This window comes from Vipera berus, assembly GCF_964194415.1.
Source record: "Vipera berus genome assembly, chromosome: 11".
Lineage (NCBI taxonomy): Eukaryota > Metazoa > Chordata > Lepidosauria > Squamata > Viperidae > Vipera > Vipera berus.
Genome location: NC_138214.1, coordinates 13,708,554 through 13,731,591, shown reverse-complemented (window position 1 = coordinate 13,731,591; position 23,038 = coordinate 13,708,554). Strand labels below are relative to the sequence as shown.

The 23,038-nt window shown below is 43.2% G+C and overlaps 1 protein-coding gene across 3 annotated transcripts in view; it reads right to left on the bottom strand.

Moving 5' to 3' along the window:
• LOC308672975 (synaptotagmin-like protein 2) overlaps positions 1-20,233 on the bottom strand; it is a 52,144-nt gene extending 31,911 nt beyond the window's left edge. For all 3 annotated transcript variants that reach the window (XM_081336300.1, XM_081336302.1, XM_081336301.1), the window contains exon 1: positions 20,100-20,233. The gene's annotated coding sequence lies outside the window, so the exon portion shown is untranslated. The remainder of the gene's footprint in view (positions 1-20,099) is intronic.
• Positions 20,234-23,038: the final 2,805 nt, after the last annotated feature.

Here is a 23,038-nt window from a genome sequence, read left to right as displayed (position 1 = left end):
GCAGAGAATGGAAGAAAGGATGGAACAGAAACTTGGAGAGATGAAGGTAGACATTTTGTCCTCAGTGCATAAAATAGCTAAATGTGTGGAGGTGCTGGATGACAAAGTGGCAGAACTGACTCAAAAGAATGCTATATTAGAAGCAAAAGTATTGGAAATTGAAGATTTTAAAGACAAAATGGATAGCGAACTGAGTTTGGCCCAATTTTATCAGATGCAGTTTGCTGTTAGAATTAGAGGCCTAAAAGAGAATATTAAGGAAGATTTAAAGCAGCTGGTTTCTGAGGCTTTTGAGGTGGTATTGAATCATCCAGCATCTGAAATAAAACAAGGCATGGACAAAGTGTTTCGTGTGAACTCGTGGATTGCTAAACAGAGAAAGTTGCCTAGAGATGTGGTGGTTTATTTTGTAAAAAGGGAAATTAGAGATGAAGTTATACAAGCGGCCTATGATACTAAAGTTGTGATTGCTGGTCAAGAAGTTTTGGTTTTAAAAGAAATTCCTCCAAAGATTTTAAAGAGAAGGAAGGACTTTATATTTCTTGTGCAAGAGCTCAAGCAAAGGGATATAAGGTTCAGATGGGAGATTCCAGCTGGGTTGAGCTTCATGTATGAAGGCAAAAGGTACTGTTTGGGTACTGTGAAGCAAGCGCATGATTTTTACAACAATGTCTTAAAAGCAACCCCATCAACACTTTTGGAAGCTGCAGAGGGATCTGGAGAAGGAGAACATCAAGAGGATGAAGATGGACAGATAGACGAGAATGGTACAGGAGGAGATCAAGCTGCAACTCTTTTGGATGATCCTAGAGAACAGAGGGTGACGCGTGCTGCCTTAAAACGCTCAAAAAAGAAAAGAAGATAGGACTAGTAGAAATCTATGGAACTTACACAACATACTGATAGTCAAGTGGTAGTTGTGTTTTTAAGAGTTTTGGGATGACATGTATGGTAACAGAATCTTTAATTTGGAATTAATGGGCAATTTACTACAGAGGAAGAGGAAGAAAGTTTTGTGGGTTAATGTGGGTTAATCTGTGTAAGAATTATCTATTATAGCCTATTTTGGCTAGAGAGGTTAATAGGGATAGGGGTTTGTGATGTGTAAATGAGAATATGTTTAGGAAATAGTGAATTGTGGAAGAACATAGATGGGAATGACGCTAGTTTTCTTTTATTTTAGTTCTTTATACATATTTAGTATTATTAAGGATTGGTTTACTCTATATAAGCTAGAGAGTGATGGATTTTAGAGTTTATAATTGTTAGTATATGATTGTTTATGATTGCTTTTTAGATATATACCTTGTATTTTGCTCTGGGAAGTCGGGGGGGGGGGAGGGGGGGAGGAGGGGAGGTAGGGGGGGAGGCAGGGGAGGGAGGAGGGAGAGGGGGAGGGGGAGATAGGGGGGAGGTAGGGAGGGGAGGAGGGAGGGGGAAGGGGGGGTTTTTTAAAGGAAAACTGTATTTTAAAACTTTTCAATAAAAAAAAAAAAAAAAAAAAAAAAGAAAGGGGAGGGGGCAGAAGATGTTTTCAACACAGTGTTCACATACTCTTTTTTATATATATATAAAGGTTTTTATTGAATTTTATAAGGTTGGGGAAGGGGTAGGACCAGGATAGGGATTAAGGTTTGGGGTTAGGGTTAGGATCGGGATTGGGGTTGGGACGGGATTGGGAACAACATTGGGGTTGCCCCTCCCCCCAGTAAACATTTTCAAGCTTTAGCAAACAGACTATTGTCTGGGTAGATATGTTCAGTTAATGCTAATTAATATAATAGTAAATAGCTGTCATGTATATGCTAAACGATAATCCTAAGCGGTATCAGTTGGTCAATACATATCATTCTCCTGACTAATAGATATTCAAAATAACATGTCACATTCATTTCTGGCTAGTTCGTTTTCCCAACCGTTGCTAAAATTTATCCCATCTTTTAAAATAAATTGAATCCCCTTTCTCTTTAATCTCTAAGGTTAATCTATCCATTTCTTGCATACTCTAAAATTTTCTTCATTAAGATCTCTTCAGTTGGTAAGTTTTCATTTTTCCAGTATTGGGCAGTGTTGACATACTCTTAATATAAGTAAGCTGCGTAATAAAAATGGGGAGACCCGGAGCAAGCAGGATCAATGGATTTCACTAGATCCCAGATAAGTGTGCCAACCAAGGAAGGGGCTTCTGAACAGAAATCTGGAGCACAGCGAACTGGATCAAGCCTTGGCGTCTCTTCATTTACGGTCAGTACGGAAATCCAGTTTATCGAGATGCAATTCTCATCCTCTGACACACCAGCCAGTGAACAAATGCAGCTAGCCCTTGACTGACGACAGTTCGTTTAGCGACCATTCAAAGTTACGATGACACAGAAAAGAGCGACTTATGACCGTTGTTCACACCGACGACCCTCGCAGCATTCTCAGGGTCACATGATCAAAATTCAGACGCTCGGCAACTGACTTACATTTATGACGGTTGCAGCGTCCCGGGATCACGTGACATCCCCCCCTTTGCGACCTTCTGACAGGCAAAGTCAGCGGATTCCCTTCACAACCGTGTTCGCAACTTAACAACTGCAGTGATTCGCTTCCCAGCTGTGGCAAGAAAGGTCGTGAAATGGGGCAAAACCCACTTAACCAATGTCTCACTTAGCAACAGAAATTTGGGGCTCTGTTGTGGCCGTAAGGTGAGGACTACCTGCGTTAGTTAGCCTCGTGTTAGTTACAACATGTACAGCAGCATCCTGGGGCCTAGTAAGTGTCGTTTGCAATATCCTCCGCCCACATCCAGCAAGCAAAGTCAATGGGGGAAGCCAGATTCATTTAGTGACCATTTGATTCACTTAACAACTGCAGTGATTCCCATAACCATGGCAAAAAGATCATAAAATTGGTTGTGCTTCATTTAACCACCGCCTTGCTTAGTCACTGCAATTCAGGTTGTCAGTTGATAACCACCTGTAACTGGGATCCAGGAAGGAATTTCTTGTTTGTAAACGGTCTTCTGAATCCTAATCCTTCTTTTTAAAATCCACCAAGACAGCTAGAAGTTGGTTACTTTATTTAAATTCTAACTTTCTTCGGGGATTTAAATAGATGCTACGTGTGGTTCTTCCACACTGATTTTATCACGGGGTGATAGATTGCATGGAGAGATTGCGACTGTAGAATTCACATTAATGGTATAACTTTTTATTAACCCACGGTACTTAGATATCAAATCCCTCTGAGAGATTATCAGATGAGAATATCCAGGACTGTAGAATCAGCTTGTAAGGAGCCACTTCCTGGTCTGCCAGACTCACTAAATCGGAGGTCACTTAAAATGATTTTCCATTAGCAGTTCAGGCTAAGTAAATCAGTAAAACTACCTTCTGAGAACTGAGCACCGCTCAGCCTGGGGATAAACCTGTAACAGATTCAGCTCTCTGGAACTGGAAACAGTACACGTTGTATTATGTTTATCCTGTCTTGCAACCCTGTTAGCACTGATTTGCAACATATGGTTTATAAATATAGCAGTTACTGAGTAAGCCCAAGTCTTAAGATCTTAATGCTTTCACATTCTACAGCATTCCTGGCTGTGATAAAGACTGGAATTTCCAGAGTGGACTATTTCTGTCTCTCTCTCTGTGTTGTGTTGTGTGTGTGTGTGTGTGTGTGTGTGTGTGTGTGAGAGAGAGAGAGAGAGAGAGAGAGAGAGAGAGAGAGAGAGAGAGAGAGACAGAGAGAGAGAGAGAGACAGACAGACAGACAGACAGTGAGAGAGACAGAGAAACAGAGAGAGACAGAGAGAGACAGAGACAGAGAGAGATACAGAGAGACAGATAAGGATCTATACAATGGTCTATGTGTCTATTCTTACAAACATCAGAATCATGCAAGCCATGGTATTCTACTGAAGCAAAAGTTAGACTTCGAAGATACAGGACAGGAAGAGTATTAGCACCTTTTTCAAAAGGCAACTGGACTTTCTTTGTTTTTCCTGGAAGATGTTTCGCTTCTCACCCAAGAAGCTTCATCAGTTTGGAACAACCATGACCTGGGTCACCGAGAATCTCCAGATACCTACTGGCAGCTTTGAGGTTGGAGAAGACTCCTGAGAAGATCACAAACAGCCAAGAAAACAAAGCAATGGATCATCAAACAGAGCAACCCAGAGTTCTCTCACTCAAGACTTCTCACTCAAGGTACCAATGGCCAGTTTCACATTGTCCTACTTCGGACACAGTAGACCTCTGGAGAAGGACCTAATGCGGGAAACGTTGGAAGGAAAGAGATGAGGATGACCGGCAACAAGATGGACAGATTCGGTTACAGTGATGATGGGGGGCAGCACTGGAAGAGCTGAAGAAGCAATTTAGGAACATTATCATGGAGAGAATAGACCTACATGGTCACTAGGAGTTAACAATGACTTGATGGTGAAAAATCCATCCATCCATCCATCCATCCATCCATCCATCCATCCATCCATCCATCCATCCAGAAAACAGATATAGATGTCAAACCCAGTTGGGTCTAGTAGTTATAAAATCACCAGGCTAGAAACTGGGACACCATGAGACTGATGTTTTAGGTGACCTTGGACAGTTCCAGGAAGAAGGCAATGGTAAATCATTTCTGGAAATCTTATTAAAAACTGCAGGAACTAGTCCTGACAGTCATCAGGATTTGAATCCCAACCGCATAAGTAATCTGAACCTAATAGTAATAATATCTGGGTACAGGGGACTCATCAAAAGTTTGTAAGAATATGATAGATAGATAGACAGACGGACGGACGGATGGATCGATGAATGGATTGTCTGTCTGTCTGTCTGTCTGTCTATCTATCTATCTATCTATCTATCTATCTATCTATCTATCTATCTATCTATCTGTCATCTCTCTTTATCTATATGTCATTTATCATCTCTCTATCATCTCTCTCTTTATATCTATGATCTGTCTGTGTCTGCCTGTCTGTCTGTCTGTCTGTCTGTCTGTCTGTCTGTCTGTCTGTCTGTCTGTCTATCTATCTATCTATCTATCTATCTATCTATCTATCTATCTATCTATCTATCTATCTATCTATCTATCATGTTTGTTCCCAGCATTGTCGGACTTAGCCATGATGCAGAAGAACAAAGCGACAGCTTTAAAACTATTCCACATCATGCACATGTTTCCCCTTTGTGCAATTTGTGGGCTGATGTTTAAACTATAGTTGTAGCAGGCTATATTATACACCAGTTTGGTATAGCTGTTAATGCCTCAGGCTAGAAAGCGGGAGACTATGAGTTCTAGTCCCACCTTGGGCACAAAGCCAGCTGGGTGACCTTGGGCCAGTCACTCTCTCTTAGCCCTGGGAAGGGAGCAATGCCAAACCGCTTCTGAACAGCCTTGCCAAGCAAACTGCAGGCAGTCTCCAAGAATCGGACATGACAAGGGAAGAAAAATACATTCTTAGTAGGAAAAGGTCCCAGTAAGATTTTTTTTTCTTCTTCTTTGCCTGACTGGATGCAGGCTGCCCTGGGAACCTGCCATGATTGGTCAGGAAGAAGAAAGCCAGATATGTTTGGGCTTCCACGTTTGGAAATATTAAGTTCAGCTGTTAAAGTTGAAATGGTGTTCATCCTTCTTAGGCGCCCATCAGGGCCAACCCCCTGCCTTTGTTGAATTTGACATGAAGTTGGCCGCCAGGTCACACCGGCTTTGCTCAGAAAGTTAATAAATAATCACAGGTCAAAAAGAAGACATTTTAAATTTTGCATGTCACATTTGTATACATTTTGATCTTTCCTGTTAAGATATTCTTTACTTCTACCTTTGAGGCTTCGGAAGAATGGACAGCCTGACTTAGCACAAATAGACCAAGTGCTAAGAGGTCATATGATCACCTTTTGAGACTTTCTGATGAGCAAAGTCAAGAGGGAAGCCAAATTCATTTAACGGCCATGCTACTAACTTAAAAACCACAGGGATTCATTTAACAACGGTGGCAAGAAAGATCGTAAAATGGGGCAAAACTCATTTAAGAACTGTCTTAGCAATGGAAATTTGGGGCCCAACTGAGGACTACCTTAGAAGCGCCACTGGAGAGGTGGGCAAGGTTTTAACTTGGAATGTCCCCAAAATTTTCAACTGCCTTCTTAGAGATCAGGAGTGACCAAAAATAAAATAAAAATTGAGATGCTGGTCACCACCATGTGAATCATACCTCCTTTTCTATATCCGTCACAAAAAAGCTTACTTTTCTTTTGGGGAGAAAGAAAAAAAACATTGGAAAAACATTCTTCTTTGCTTGACTGAGTAAGAATAGCTGGCGGAAAAAGTTTTTAATATGTAAATACAGGAATATATATATACTTGTTAACTATTTAGATTACCTTGCTAGGCCCCAAACATGGGGCAAATCTTTATTTCCTGTTTCAGCCTATCTTGAAGGCCATCGAACAGGCAGTAGTCACACCGGACAGCTCATATATTTATGTAAATTACTAACAAAGAATTAAGGGAGACTGAAATGCATTTCAAACTTATTAGTTTTCATCAGTCAGCCATACCCTTCTGAGATTCGAACGGACAGCCGTTTGAATCTCAGAAGGGTATAAGTATAACAAACACTTAACACATATCTCCCTTGCTTCTCAGCTAACAAAGCGAGAAAGAGCCAGTGGCCTAAAGGTTAGAACAATTGCCTAAGGTGCAATCGGCCCAGGTTCGAATCTCAGAAGGGTATGGCTGACTGTACATATATATATATGCAAGCGTTCTCCAATTAGAGTGCCAGGCCCTTATCAGCATCTGCCTACCAGATGTGACTATCCTGTTTCTTGAAGAATGCCGGGAGGAGCAAAATGGGTGCTAGGATGTAACAAAAATCTAAAATAAAATAAAATTCCCTTAAGAAAATAAATCAAGGTTTCTTCTTTGTTCTTTTTTTTCACCCTCCCCGTCCATCGCACAAATCAACTGCATGAGAAAGTCCCGCTGGCTGCATGTTTTATATCAGCCTTTGGAAGAAGAAGAAGAAAAAGCAAAAAAGGGATATTTAAAAGCTATTATTCTCTTGAAAGGAGCCATGAAGAGTTCAAAGAAAATATTTGCTTGCCAGGCAGCCCAAGCAAGCGAGCATATTCTCCAAGAGTCTCCTAGGATACAAGTGCAAAGAAATGAAATTTTGATGGCAGTACCTTTAAAAAAGATTGCAAGAATAAATGGTTGCTAGAATGTATTTCTTTCTTTCCTGGCCCATCTGTTCAAAAGGACCCTGAGCAACTCATATTCCCCACTTCCAGTATGAATGTCAAAAAAGTGTAACAGGTAGTCCTTGACTTAGGACTACAGTGGAGCCCAACATTTCCCTTGCTAAGCGAGACAGTTCTTAAGTTCTTAATTTTGCCCCATTTTAGGACCTTTCTTGCCACCGTTATGAAGTCAGTCACGGCAACTGTTAAGTGGGTAACAAGGCTGTTAAATGAATCTGGCTTCCCCATTTTGAGTTTGGTCGTCAGAAGTTCACAAAAGGGGATCACATGAGCCCGGGACACTGTAACTGTCATAAATGTGAGTCAATTGTCAGGGGTCAGAAAATGGGGCAAAATTCACTTAACAACTGTCTTGTTTAGTGACATAAATTTTGGGTTCAATTGTGGTCGTAAGTTGAGGACTATCTGTATTCTGGTTTCTTAATATACACTGAAATAAAATTATACTGAATTCTAACACCCCAGGCCCCAGACCAATTAACACATAAAAATAGTGAAGTATTTTACAAAATATTTCTGTACTCTATATCAGGGTATGGGATGTCCAGCCTCGGCAACTTTAAGACCTGTGGACTTCCAATTCCAAAAATTCCCCAGCCAGCATGCTAGCTGGAGAATTTTGAATAACAGAATAACAGAGCTGGAAGGGACCTTGGAGGTCTTCTAGTCCAACCCTCTACGCAAGCAGAATTAGAATTAGAATTAGAATGAACCTTTATTGTCAAAGTACAAAGTACAACCATGTATACATTGATGGAGAGCCTTTTAGAGACCGAATGCCCAAACTGCAACCCAAAACCCACTTATGTATCATCGGATGCCTGGTGGGCGTGGCCCATTGGGTGGGCGTGGCCCATTGGGTGGGCGTGGCTACTGTGGTAACGGCAGACTGGGTGGAACTAAAAAGTTCAATCAACCAATTCCAACTTTGCGAGATCTTTTTTTCCCCCCGCGAGAAGTTGAAATTGATTGATTGAACCACAGTGGCAGAGGCCTAAAGCAAAAAGGTTTTATAAAACCCAGTTGAAGGCCTAGGACTGGGGCGATGGCATGCGTGCCCACAGAGAGGACTCTGCGTGCCACCTGTGGCACGCATGCCATAGGTTCACCACCACGGTCCTATTCTATTCTAAACAAAAGGTCGTCCAGTCTCTTCTTGAAATCCTCCAGTGTTGGAGCACCCACAACTTATGGAGGGATTAATTGTTCTAACTATAAGGAAATTTCTAGGCTGGTTCTCTCCTTGAGTCGTGCCCATCCATTGTTTCTCGTCCTGCCTTCAGGTGCTTTGGAGACTACACTGACCCCTTCTTCTTTGTGGCAGCTGGGTGTTGAAGTCCACCAGTCTTAAAGTCGGCAAAGCTGAACACCTCTGCTTTACATAAATTATATAGATTTTTTTTTTGTAGAACTGAAAAGCGATCGTTGTGATGTAATCCCTATAGCCCCCACAGATGTCTTATTTGCACAGCATTTTCTTTTCAAGCTGCAACTGCAGGTTTTTTAAAACAAAAACAAAACCCCCCAAAAACATACAACTCCAGAATGAGACCAGGTGAGGACACCTCTGATGGGAGGAAGTGGGGGGGGGGGAACTGCTGAGCTGGCATAAATTAACAAAGAAGCCTGTGTGGATAATGCAACAAACAGCTTTTCCATCCCACCTGCAATTTTTCACCCATTTCCTGCCCCCACCCCTGCAAGGCCAAGACTTGGCCAATATCCAGAATCAACCTCATTCTTCTGAATGCTTTGATTGTTTGAGTTCACAAGTCTCCAACTGAAAGCAAGAAACCTCCCTTGCTATGTGACCTGCAAACCATTATGATTTATTAGACAATAATCATAGATTATCATTAGTATTATTATTATCGATCATCGCGCAGTCAGCCAGATGTTCATTCAGTATTTTTGTCTACCTATCGAGTCCTTACCAAGGACCTGGGATAGGCAGATGTGGATGTTTGAATTGAAGGTATTACAGATCTCGTCACAGGATGGAAGCTGTTCCTAGCAAGGCTGCCTTTTGCAATTGACTGATGGCGGGTTTGTCAATGCCGATGATGGTGTTCAAGTGGTGCTCCAGATGTTTTGGGATTGCACCCAAGGCGCCTATTACTATTGGTACTACCCTTGCTTGCCTTTGCCACAGTCTTTCTATTTCTACTTGTAGGTCTTTGTATTTTGTTATCATCATCATTATTATAAAACTTTTATTCATAAAACATGAAACTCAGTCAACTGAACACTCAAATTGACTGGCACTAATGGTTGACACGGGTTGCTGCCAGCATCCTCGGTATCAACCAGGTATCTCCTTAAAATGTAAGATGTTCCGAGTAGTGCAGTTTTTTGTAGCTTTGCTGGAGTTATTGCAGAAAGCTGCAATTTCTTGATGTATTTTGCAAAGTTTTTGGACATCGTTCCCAGTGCCCCGATGACAATGGCTATCACTGTTACATGTTTCATCCATAATCACGCAGTTTCGATGGCCAGGCCGCGGTATTTCGTAATTTTTTTCCAGTTCTTTTTCTTCGACTCTGGCATCTCCTGGTACAGCGATATCAATCAACTGTACGCTTCGGTTCTCTATGATATCTGGCATATTGTGTTCCAAATGGTGATCTATCATCATCATCATCATTATATTATTATTATTATTATTATTATTATTATTATTATTATTATTATTATTATTATTATTATTATTATTATTATTATTTTATTATTATTATTCAGCATTCCAGGGTTACCTCTTTCATTGACTTGGAATGGGAATCTTATAGTCCAATTTGACGCTCTGGCTGGGTTTGGACATGGCAATAAATCCTGTTTTAACTATGGTTAAGGAATGAACCACCGTTTGAGCCAAAGACGTAGAAGGCACGTGGTGAGTTCACTGAAGTGTAAACTCAATTGTTGTCACAGTGACATTCAAAGCGGAGTTAAATCATAAAAGACGGTGGGACCAGTCTCGCCATACAATCCTTAAGCACAGAAAAATGGTGAAGGGAGTGGAAAATAAGTATGGGTATTCCTTGACGTACGACCACAACTGAGCCCAAAATTTCTGTTGCTAACTGAGACATTGGTTATGTGAGTTTGGCCCCATTGTATGACCTTTCTGGCCACAGTTGTTAAACAGAATCACTGCAGTTGATAAGTGAGAAACACGGTTGTGAAGTAAATCCGGCTTCTCCAGTGACTTTGCTTGTCAGAAGGTCGCCAAAGGGGATCACGTGATCCCTGGACTCTGCAGTCATCATAAATATGAACCAGTTGCCAAGATCCCGTGACACGGGGGATGTTGCAATGGTTGTCAGTGTGAAAAATGGTCACAAGTCGCTTTTTTCAGTGACGTCGTAACTTTGAACGGTCACTCAACGAACTGTTGTAAGTCGTGAAGAGGCTGGACAGCCATTTGTCTGAAATGGTATAGGGTTTCCTACCTGAGCAGGGGGTTGGACTAGATGACCTCCAAGGTCCCTTCCAACATTATTATTATTATTATTATTATTATTATTATTATTATTATTATCATCATCATCATCATCATCATTATCATTATTATTATTATTATTATTATTATGGACTACTTGTACTTTAATTGAACTTGATTTTTGATGCCCATGTGGTTTTCTTCTAGCAACAGAGATGTGCTTTGCTATGCCGCCTCCTTCTTTGCAGTCTATTTTACAACCTTAAGGTCTCTTGATGGTCTCCCATCAAGACATCAAGCCAATCTGACTTTGCTTAGTGCCTTTTGGGCACAGTCAAGAAGGGCTGGGACTGGGTGCTGCCATTCAAGACACAAGGAGTGACCACATGATTCCTTCCCCCAAGCACCGCAGTTCTAATTTATGCAGGAAAAGGAACTGCTTATTTGACTTTCTGTAATAAATGTTGGGTTCTGTGACAGGGCAGCAACTGAGAATGGCAGTTTAAATATTTGGATACTGTTTGAGTTCTATAGGTGGGGCTTGTTTGACTAGCTCAGCCTCGTGTAATTTCTCTACTGTTTGATCACAAACAAAGCAGTTTGTTTCAATGGAAGACCACACACACACACACACATCTCCAGCCTGTTGATTGGATCGATACGTGACAAGGATATAAAAATTGCTTGCTCTCAAATGAGCATTTAAAGCCCGTGTTGGCTAGAAAAGATAAATGGTCATTTTCAGTGACCTGAGGGTGGTAGGGATTGAGGATGGAAGTGGAGAAAGAATCAGGGCCGTGGATTGTGAACTTCAGAACAGAGGGCGAGTTAATAGATTGAGGCAGTGGCTGACCAGGACTTTAAAACTGGGTTTGAAGGCCTGCTCAGTTGGTGGACTTTTCATGTTTCTCAAATTTGGGAACTTTAAGACATTGGAGTTCAACTCCCAGAATTCCCCAGCCTCCATAAAGTTTGATATAACGGTTAAAGCTCCAAGTCAGAAACCAGGAGACCAGGAGTTCTGCTTCCACCTTAGTCGTGAAAGCAAGTTGGGTGACCTTGAGCCATCATTATCATCCCAACCCAGTTCACAGGGCTATTGTGTGGGAAATAGAAGGAATGTGTGTCGGGTATGTTCGCTATCTTGAATTATTGGTTAAAAATAATAAAAAATTTATTAATATAAATAAAATATGAATTAAAAATATATGAACAAATAAACAAAGTTGCCAAGTATGGGAAACCACTGAATTAGATGAGTCTTTGGTGTTTAGCAAAAACATGGGCAAATTGCATTAGAATTTCTAAACCCACTTTTTTCAGCCCCCAAAGCTTCACCAGGATTGAAAAGAACTGTGGTGAGAATGCAGGATTGCAGGCTAATTCTGCCAGCTGCCAGCAGTTCAATTCTCATCTGCTCAAGGTTGACTCAGCCTTCCATCCTTCTGAGGTCAGCAAAATGAAGACCCAGATTTTGGGGGGGTGGGGGCAATACGCTGACTCCGTAAACCGCTTAGAGGATATAAGTCTAAATGCCATCGCTATTGCTGTCGTGCTGCCAAAATTTGGAAGCAAGTCACCCGGTTTTGATCGTACAAAGTTTCATTTTGGAAGAAAAGTTTATTTATGCAGAACTAAGTCCACATGTCATAAAGTTGCCGCAGTTGCCCACACCTGATCTAAATTATCTTCCTGAGCTGAACCTGGAGAAGCTGAAGGTTGACTTTTTGCACTCAAGACATTGTGCTTTCCCCCCCTGAGCCACAATCTCTCAGCCAAACAGGCTGAATGAAAGAAGACCAACTTTTTGCCTTAGCGGAAAAAAAAATCTCTGGCTCTTATCTCCAAGGTCCAATCGATCAAGCCTCCAAAATTCCCCAAGTACATTTCCACTTCAATTGCTCACAGGTAACCCACTTTCAGTGAAGCTTGTTGTTGTTGTTAGTTGCGAAGTCATGTCCGACCCATTGCGACCCCATGGACAATGTTCCTCCAGGCCTTCCTTTCCTCTACCATCTTCTGGAGTCCATTTAAGCTCACGCTTGCTACTTCAGCGAGTCCATCCAGCCACCTCATTCTCTGTTGTCCCCTTCTTCTCTTGCCCTCAACCTTTCCCAGCATTAGGCTCTTCTCCAGTGAGTCCTTCCTTCTCATTAGGTGGCCAAAGGATTTGAGTTTCATCAGTGAAGCTTATCCAGGACCACTGAGTGGGGAATCAGTCTGTTTAAATGATTTCGGTTAATCCCCTGAACTCAGCCTGCTTTTGATAAAGGCCGATTGCTCTACTTGGCATCACTTCCCAATCCTTCTTAGCCTTCTCAGTCCAAGAGACCAACACTCACAGCCAAGATAATGTGGCAGCTTGAGGCCAAAAGCCTACTACTATTCTTACCCAAAGCTGGCTTGATCAGAAAGTTACTCCGAATAATTAGCTACTGATTCTGTTGAGCTGTAATCTCAGGGGCTGCAGATAACTTGGCTGCTTTAAGAGGCCATCAAAGCTGGAGCTAAAAGCCTTACAAGGACTACATTGTGCTTCCTGGGTTTATAACCAACAAAAGGGGGGGGGAATTCTCAGTGCACCTGGACAAATACCTGGAGGCAAGAAAGAACTTCATGACCTCAAGGGTATATTGTGAAGGAACTGCTTATTTTATTCATTTTTATTTATTTATCCAATTTCTACACCTTCCTGCTCACCAAAGTGATTCCGCAAACATTAAGGTTATTTCAACTGTAGTTCAACTTATTCCAGAAAAAAAAAGTTCAGCAACACAGCTGAGGGTTAGGATGGGGGGAAAGGGACAATTTGTGGTCTTCAATTTTCAGAAGTCCGATTGCTTCAGGCCTCTGGAGAAAATTGCTGTTTTCTCACCAGCTTGTGGTGCAAGAAGAAGAGAAAGAAGAGAAGAAGAGAACCTCCAACACTGGAGGTTTTTAAGAAGAGACTGGACAGCCATTTGCCTGAAATGGTATAGGGTTTCCTGCCTGAGCAGGGGGTTGGACTAGATGACCTCCAAGGTCCCTTCCAACTTTATATTATTATTATTATTATTATTATTATTATTATTATTATTATTATTATTATTATTATTATTATTATTATTATTATTAAAAAAAGAAGAATCCAGAACAAGGAAATGAAGGAATTATGATGACGATATGATATGGTAGCAGTTCTCGTCTAGTACTTGAAGGGTTCCCACAGAGAAGAGGGGGTCAACGTATGCTCCAAAGCCCCAGAGGGCAGGATAAGAAATAATGCAAGGGTTCTCCAACCTCTTTGCCACCAGGGACTAGTTTCATGGAAGACAATTTTTCCATGGACTGGAAATTTTCCCATTTTTCCAGCTGTGTGCCCCTAACAGGCTATGGGCTGGCACTGATCTATGGCCGGGGGTTGGGGACCCCTGAAGTAACGGATGGAAGTTTAACAAAGAAAGACCCAACCTGGATATGTAGCAAGAACAATTAAATCAGAGGAAGGGCTTCTCTGTTTAGAAGTGGTGAGTGCTCTATCACTTGATGTTTTCATGAAGAGACTGGACAGACATTTGTCCAGGATGGTATAAGCAGACATGTCAAACTCGCGATGTCACGTGACGTCGTGCGATGTATCAAAACTTTTCCCCCATTGCTGGCAATGGGGAGGGCGCGATTTCCTTGTGATGCATCCAGTCCGCGGGCCGGCAGTTTGACACCCCTGGTATAGGGTCTCCTGCTTGAGCAGGGGGTTGGACTAGAAGATCTCTAAGGTCCCTTCCAACCCTGTCATTCTGTGTTCTAAATAGAAAAGGCTAGAAAGAGAACATTGAAGCCCAACAATTTTTCCTCTGGTTCCCTCACGCCTCCCCAAGTGACACGCAATGCAGCTCCTCAGAGATTGCTCCTGCAGAGCATGTAGATGGAGGGAGGAGTTGCCCAGTTCTGCATTATAGCAATAGCACTAGCATTTGGGTACTTATATACTGCTTCATCGTTCTTTACAGCCCTCTCTAAGCGGTTTACCGAGTCAGCCTGTTGCCCCCAACAATTTGGGTTTTCATGTTACCGTCCTCGGAAAGATGGAAAGCTGAGTCAACCTTGAGCTGCTGAGAATCGAACTGCAGGCGGTCGGCAGAATTAGCCTGCAATGCCGCATTCTAACCACTGCGCCACCATGAATCTTCTTATAAGACCTGAACTGGGTTGAAGAAAGGCAGGGGAATGACAAGCTTCCTCAAACTGTGCTGGTAAAACGAGAAAGGATTCTCAAATGCTGCAAAAAAACGCAAACGCTCTCCACTGAGAGGCCAGCCTGACTCAAAAGCAAAGTAAGTTCCTGAGCTGTGGCGTCCTCGGCATTCATGGCTATTTTCTTGCAGACATTTCATTCCCCTACTAGCTAACCTAATCAGTGCTAATAGAAAGCTCGTGAGCTTCCTACATCTTTCTTTTGTTACTTGGGTGAAGTTGACTCTTTGGCCAGCATCATCACGAGGACAAAATATTTAGCAGTGCAGCAAAGGGGGGGGAGGAGGCAACCAAGAGTCATCAAGTATTCTACTCAAAAGCATAGTCTACATCAGTGGTGGCGAACCTATGGCACCCGTGCCAGACGGGGCACTCGGAGCCCTCTCTATGGGCACACGCGCCTCGCTCTTTGGCTAAGATTTCACAGGAAACAGCCATTTCTCAAGCTTCTTCCTAGCCAAAACAAGCCTCCGGAGCGAGCGCGCTGTTTTCAGCTTTGAATCATAACAAATCTGACACCAGAAACAGACTAACAGATGACCTGAGTGCTGCATGTGTTGCTCTCAAACATACAAAGTATAAGCTGAGGTTAGACAAATTATCAGCATGCATACAACAGCAAAAATCACATCCATTGTTCAAAAGCATGCCAAAGGCAAACTTTTACTTTTCAGTAAAAAGTTGCTTGTGTCATTGAAAGCTTTGTTACTGCGTTTTTCTTTTAAGACAAAAGATGTTAATGTAGGAGTTGTTTTTTCTAAGTATTTTTCTTAGTATTCAGATTAAATTGCTGTGTTGGCATTTTGCAATAAATAAGTGGGTTTTGGGTGGCAGTTTGGGCCCTTGGTCTCTAAAAGTTTCACCATCACTGGTCTACATGGAATGTTTCTCCAACTTGGCAACTTGAAGATAGCCGGGGAATTCTGGGAGTTGAAATCCAAATGGCCAAGTTGCAGAAACACTGATCTATGGGGTTTGCTTTCTAGAGAGCTGAAGAGCTGCTTAAAAGTACATATTGAAAACTTTCTTGGGATTGGCAGCGGGATAGAGAACAAAGTGCTTCCCTCCCCTGCTTTGATACGCTTCCAACTTTCCATATGTTTGGGCTCCTTTGCAAGCCGAAGTGCGTTTCTAGCAATTGTCTTTATACAATGTTGACTGGCTGTTCCTAGTTCAAGTCAAACTTCAAAGCTTGCATTTCAGCCAGCCAAGAATCCACCCCCCCCACGTGACAGCTTAGTGTATTTTATATGCCTACAAGTAGCAGAAACCAAGGTATTACTGGCTTCGGAGAGCTCTCTTCCAAGCAGCAAAATTAATTTAATTTCATTATTAGATTTAGTTAAAAACAAACAAATTAGCAAATGCTTCTTGTTTCCATGCATGTATTTTTTAAGAAGGGGAAATCAGACATCTGTCGCTTTCTTAGGATTCATGGACAGGTAGCCTTGAGTTCCTCGTGGAAGGGTGAAGAGAATTATAATGCAAATATTGGGAAAGTATTTCTTGGCTTCCTCTGCCTCAATTAATTCAAATTATATTGTATCCTTCTTTTAATTCAGGAGATTAAGGTGGCATTGTAATACCTCTGTTTTTAGTTTTGCTCCACAAAAGTAGGTTGGCTGAGAGGGTGTGTCTGGCTCAAGGCCACGAGGAAGTTTCTATAAATCTGGGTCTTCTTGGTCATAATCCTATGCCTTGACCACCTCGTTACATGAGATTTTTTTTTATTGACCCCGGCTTAATTTCCAGACACCCCAGGACTTGTGAGCCAATCCATCTGGAAGTCTCTAAAGCCAATAATCCGGAATGCAATTTTGTGTGTGTGTGTGTGTGTGTGTGTGTGTGTGCAAAGCAGCCTATCATTTAAATAGCTAGGGAGAGTCAGTTTGGTCTAGTCTAGTGGTTAAGGCATTGGGCTAGAAAAAGGGGAAACTGTGAGTTCCAGTCCTGCCTTAGCTAGGAAAGCCAACTGGGTGACTTTGCACCAATCACCAGGAGACGATGGGTTCTAGTCCTACTTCAGGCATGAAAGTTGGCTGGCTGACTTTGGGCCTGTCATTTATTTCTGAGCCCAACCCCCCCTCCCGCCCGACAGGGTTTCTTGCGCGGAACACAGGAGGAGGAAGAAGTTGAATGGGATACGTTGCCGTCTTGAGTTATTTGTAAAAATAACAAAGGTGTGATACAAATAAATAAATAGTGTAAAACAGGAAAGGCATCAAGGAAGAGGACAAAGGTGGATTTCTCTGGCTTAGAGCTAAGCATGATGATTGAACCTAATTTGTTGGGGCGTATTCAACAAGCTATATAACTTGTTTCAAGTGCTACACCCAAAGTCAGGCCTCATAGACAATTTGTCCTACAAATTACACTGTGTCTGTGTGAGAGCCGCTGTTTTCTCCTAAATACTTCCTTGCTTAATTTGACACATGATTGTCGAACGTTCCTAAGTAGAGTAACATTTTCTCTGAAAATAACAGGGATCCATAAAACATATTGCGACTGACTATGGGACCTGTCCTCTGCTATAATCCTATGGGTATACGTAGTAGGTGTGCGAAACCAGAACACAGCTGAATACAGACCCTAGGCTTCAACAGCTGGCCCTCTTGTTTGTCACACATACACATGACATCGTGGTTTCACACCATACATGAAACCAACAAGCTTCAACAAGAACATAGCATCGGATCCAAAGAGGTTCACGGTCAAAACAGCTTTAAGCTGTGTGAACTTCAATTCCCAGAATTCTGCGAGTTGAAGTCCGCACAGCTTAAAATCGCCAAGGTTGAGCAACCATGGGTTAAAAGCAGGGGTCCCCAAGCTTAGGGACGCAGTGGCTCAGTGGGTTAGGACGCTAAGCTTGCAGATCAGAAGGTCGGCAGTTTGGCGGGTTGAATCCTGAGTGCCGTGTAACAGAGTGAGCGCCTGTTACTCATCCCAGCTTCTGCCAACCTAGCAGTTTGAAAGCACGTAAAAATGCAAGTAGAAAAATAGGGACCACTCCAGTGGGAAGGTAACAGCGTTCCATGCGCCTTTGGCGTCTAGTCATGCTGGCCACATGACCACGGAGACGTCCTCAGACAAGCGCTGGCTCTTCGGCTTTGAAACGGAGATGAGTACCGGCCCGTAGAGTTGGAAACGACTAGCACGCATGTGCGGGGAAAACTTTACCTTTACCCCAAGCTTGGCCACTTCAAGACCTGTGGACTTCAACTCCCAGAATTCCCCAGCCAGCATGGGAGTCGAAGTTCACAGGTCTTAAAAGTGGCCAAGCTTGGGGCCCCCTGGGTTAAAGTGTTGGCTGAGGGGTGCAGAGGCCCAGGTGTAAATGTACCCTCAGCCATGAACATTGAGCAGACAACTTTGGAGTCTGTAATCTTTCTCCCGAGAACCATCTCATAGCCTGGACTTCTTACAATAAAAAAGGAAGGGCGGCTTTGGGAGAAGCTACCCTGGGCTCTTGCAGAAAAAGTCAGGAAATAGCTAACAAAATATCCCTTCACTCTTTATCTGTTAATCCCAAACAGCTTTTTCTTTTCTTTTCTTTTCTTTTTTCTTTTTTCCCCCCAGAAGAAACTGATGGGGCGACGTCTCTTGCTGTATTCCAGGATCTATTTTATTCAGCAATGCCTTTGGTGAAAGTGAGGGCTGGGTTGCTATTTTTTGCAAGAAAGCTCAATCAAAGCACCCATTAATCCTGATGTCCCTTGTCCATTCCCCGGGTGACTGTCGCACATAGCTGGGTAAAATATGCTCAAGATCCCTGGGAAGGCATCAAAGGAACTCAGGTCACCATCCCAGGCAAGTTACCGCAAATGATCCTGTTTCTCTGATGGTTTAATTACAGGGAATTGTGACTTAGGGGGTCAGAAAGTAGCTTGATTCCCGTATGATGTTAAACCACAGTGTAATTTGCTTGGTGGTTTTTGGCTTAGCAGGCTATGTGACCCTCAAGCAATAACGGCTTATTCAATAAAACCATACTTTAAAAATAAAACGAAAACAAAGGGGAACTCTCTTTACACAAACGCACATTCCTTTTCTACTAATCAAAAGAAGTCGTGTGTACGTATATGAAGTATTGAAAGATCAATGTGTAATTTTTTTTAATGGCTTTCCTTTTTAGACACGCCTTCAGAAAGGAAAGAAAGAAAGAAAGAAAGAAAGAAAGAAAGAAAGAAAGAAAGAAAGAAAGAAAGAAAGAAAGAAAGGAAGGAAGGAAGGAAGGAAGGAAGGAAGGAAGGAAGGAAGGAAGGAAGGAAGGAAGGAAGGAAGGAAGGAAGGAGAGAGAGAGAGAGAGAGAGAGAGAGAGAGGAATCATACACCGACATATGTCCACAGTCAACACTTCTAAATGTTCCTCAAGGCAAGAGTCGAGATCGTAAAGCGCTTTCTTAAAGGTAGTGAAAGAACAAAACATTTTGGACCATTTTGTGTCAGATGGAAAAGAACGTCCTTCCGAGGTTGCAAAATTCTTTTTTTTTTGCAATCATATGATGAAATCATTTTGATTTTCCCATTCTTCTCCTCTAAGTCCCCACGCACTTGGGATATAATTCCAAAGAATTAGCTCCAGAGATTTGAATGAGTGGGTGGTTTAGAATCAAACACACAAATACATTCGGACAGCCACGGCTTTCTCTCCCGCACGGCCTGAAATCAACAGGTTGCTTTCTCGGAACACAGCGACCTTCACCGGGGGAGCCAACTCGGGTCTTAGTTAGGGCTCGACGTAACCCGGGCAAAGCCAGAAGAGGGAGAAAAACTCAACTATCGGACACCCCCCCGGAGCTCCGAAATGGAGGCAGGTGCTCCACCCCGGGTCAGCGCCGATTCAGAAGCCGGAATTCCCAGTCCCGGGCTCCGCTCGCACGACCTTTTGTCCCGCAAGTCACGGACTCGGGAAGCGTGCCGTGCCCCGCAATCCTGGGCATGGGTGGCGCTCAAGTCAGGACCCGGGCAGAGTTGGCTAAACTCGCCGGTCGGGTCGTGCGAACGCAGCCCCAGGGCATTCAAGGCAGGGCAGGATTCGGAGCAAAAAGCAAGAAAGGGCGAGAGAGGAAAGCCCGGCTGGAGATCGGACGCGGGTGCGGGTTCCAGCAGGCGAGCCGAGTCCCGTCCGGCTCTCTTTGCAACATCCCACCGTGCCCCTGCCCGGGTCCTACCTGCGGGGGTCGGCAGCAGGAGTCCCGCGTCCCGCTCCTGCCCTGGGAGAAGGAAGGCAACCAGCAGCTGCTGCTGCCGCCAGCGCTTCCCAGCGACGCGCCCTGCCAGCCCGCCAGCCAGCCCGGCCCTTTGCCCGCGGCTGACCCGGCGCTCCGTGGCAGAGGTGCCAAAACCCGGCCTGGATCCCCCGAGCCACCGCCCGGAGGAGAGGGAAAACCCGGCCTGGATGAGCAGAAGAAGGGGCACGGCCGCTAGGGGGCGCTAGCACAACCTCCCCTATTCCCCCCGACCCCCCCCCCCGCCCTTCTCGGAGCTCGAGGTGCGAATCCTGTCCTCATCTTTAGGTCGTGGTTGGACCCAACAGACCAGGAGGAGCAGCCCAGCCGGAGAGTGAAACGCAGGTAAGTCCTCGACTTCTTTATTTTTATTTCTTTCTTTTTTATTTTCATTCCATTGATATCCCGCCCTTCTCAGAAGACTCAGGGCGGCTTACAAGCTTAGCAGTATTTATTTTATTTTTTTATTTTAATTCCATTTATATCCCGCCCTTCTCCGAAGACTCAGGGCGGCTTACAAGCTTAGCAGTATTTATTTTATTTTTTTATTTTAATTCCATTTATATCCCGCCCTTCTCCGAAGACTCAGGGCGGCTTACAAGCTTAGCAGTAGCCTTCATTCTATGGATATGCCTGCTTATTAGGGCTTTCACACACACCCCAAGCGGCATTATTACAAAGTCAGCTTAATTGCCCCCAACAATCTGGGTCCTCATTTTACCTACCTCGGAAGGATGGAAGGCTGAGTCAACCTTGAGCCTGGTGGGACTCGAACCTGCACTAATTTTATTTATTTTTTATTTTATTTTTATTACATTTATATCCCGCCCTTCTCCGAAGACTCAGGGCGGCTTACAAGCTTAGCAGTAGCCTTCATTCTATGTATATGCCTGCTTGTTAGGGCTTTCACACACAACCCAAGCGGCATTATTACAAAGTCAGCTTAATTGCCCCCAACAATCTGGGTCCTCATTTTACCTACCTCGGAAGGATGGAAGGCTGAGTCAACCTTGAGCCTGGTGGGATGCGAACCTGCACTAATTGCAGGCAGCTGGTGTTACTTAAGGAGGCATCAGCCCACTGCTCCACCAAGGCTATCCCTTATGACCACAACTGAGCCCGACATTGTTTAAAAATTTTTTTTTGCTCGGCCAGAGGTTTGTCAAGTGAGTTTGGCCCCATTTGATGACCTTCCTGGCCACCGTTCTTAAGCGAACCCCTGCAGTTTGTTCCAATTGGCAATGCGGTTGTTAAAAGGAGTATGGCTCCCCCCCACTTCGCTTGCCAGAAGGACGCAAAAGGGGATCACGTGATGGTCATAAAGGTGAGTCGTTTGCCAAGCCTCTGAATTTGGATCAGGTGGTCGTGGGGATGCTGCAGACTGGTGGTGAAGGGTGAAAAATGGTCTTAAGTGACTTTTTCCAGTGGTGTGGTAATTTCAAGTGGTCACTCAATGTACTGTCGTAAGTTGAGGACTACTTTACAAAAATTTTCTTTCCCCAGATATTGTAACTCTGAAGATTGAAATAACTAGAACTGGTTCTATAACTTGGTATAATTCCCTTTAAATCGATAAATTTCTGGCTATCAATGGGTGGTTAGATCTACTATGTTTTTGGCCAAGTGCTGCCACCTAGCGGTCAGTAGTGCTGATTTTTTTTTAAAAAAATCCCGACTAGAAACGTCCAACAGCTCAGGACTCCAACCCCCATCCTCCACAGAAAAGACAGACCCTGGAGTTTCAGAGACAGACCCCTATGGAAATAAGGACACGTCCCCCCATCAGCGCTAGGTTGTAGTTGGTTCACATGGTGTGGTAGGATGGAGGGTTTGTTGTCACTGTGTGTTGGGGGGAGAGAGCATGGGGGGGGGAGGCTCAGCTAATCTCAATGTACACATGTTGTACTTTGACAATAAAGGTTTATTATTTATTATTATTATTATTAGATTGCCTCCAGATTTGCGAAGAAGGTTAAGGAAAAGTTCACATAAGAATATTTATGCGAACTGAATTGAGGGAGGACTGGGGTCTTCAGAGGGCATCTGACATAAACATTATGGCACGTGATTTTACAACCTTTATTTTATTTCATTTTTATTCTGCAACTCCCTACTTTTTCATAGTTGCCCTGCCCTTTTCATAAGCCACGGAGATTCCAGAGGGCTTATAATACCAAACGAACGTATTATTGCATAGGTTTGAGGGATGGCGGTGGGTCACCACATCTGAACGCTTTTATGCAAGAAGAGGTTTCTCTTCAGAAGGTGTATAAAAACAACAACTGCCTCGGTTTTCTTTATTTTTACCTGATGTTTACCATGCGTCAAATGAACCACGGTTCATCGCCCTCTGATAGGGAATTATTGATTTATTTCCCTGACAGACATTTTAAGGAGGTACCTGGTTGATACCTAGGATGCTGGCAGCAACCCATGTCAAGCATCAGCGCCGGTCAGTTTGAATGTTCGGTTGACTGAGGTTTATGTCCAATGTATAAATAATAGTAATAATGATAATGATAATAATAGTAACTACTTTATTGTCGCTTTGAATGTACACCAATCGGCATACATCAAAATGAAATTTCGTTGCATACAGCTCTCAAAGGGTCACTCTGATTACACAGTCCTTGTTCGTGGCCAGCTCAAGTTTCATTTTTAGTCACTCCTTCCCCTTCCCCTCTTATTTTCCCCACAACAACTCTTGTGAGCTGGGTTGGGCTGAGAAGAGTGACAGTGCCACCCAGTAAAATACCCATCAAAAGCTTGAGGGTATTTTAAAAGGTTTGTAAAACAACAACAACAAAAAACAGAGAGTGGGGAAAAATCTAAAACGAATCCATTGAGAATTTGAGCAATTCAGCATCCAGAGAAAGCTGAGC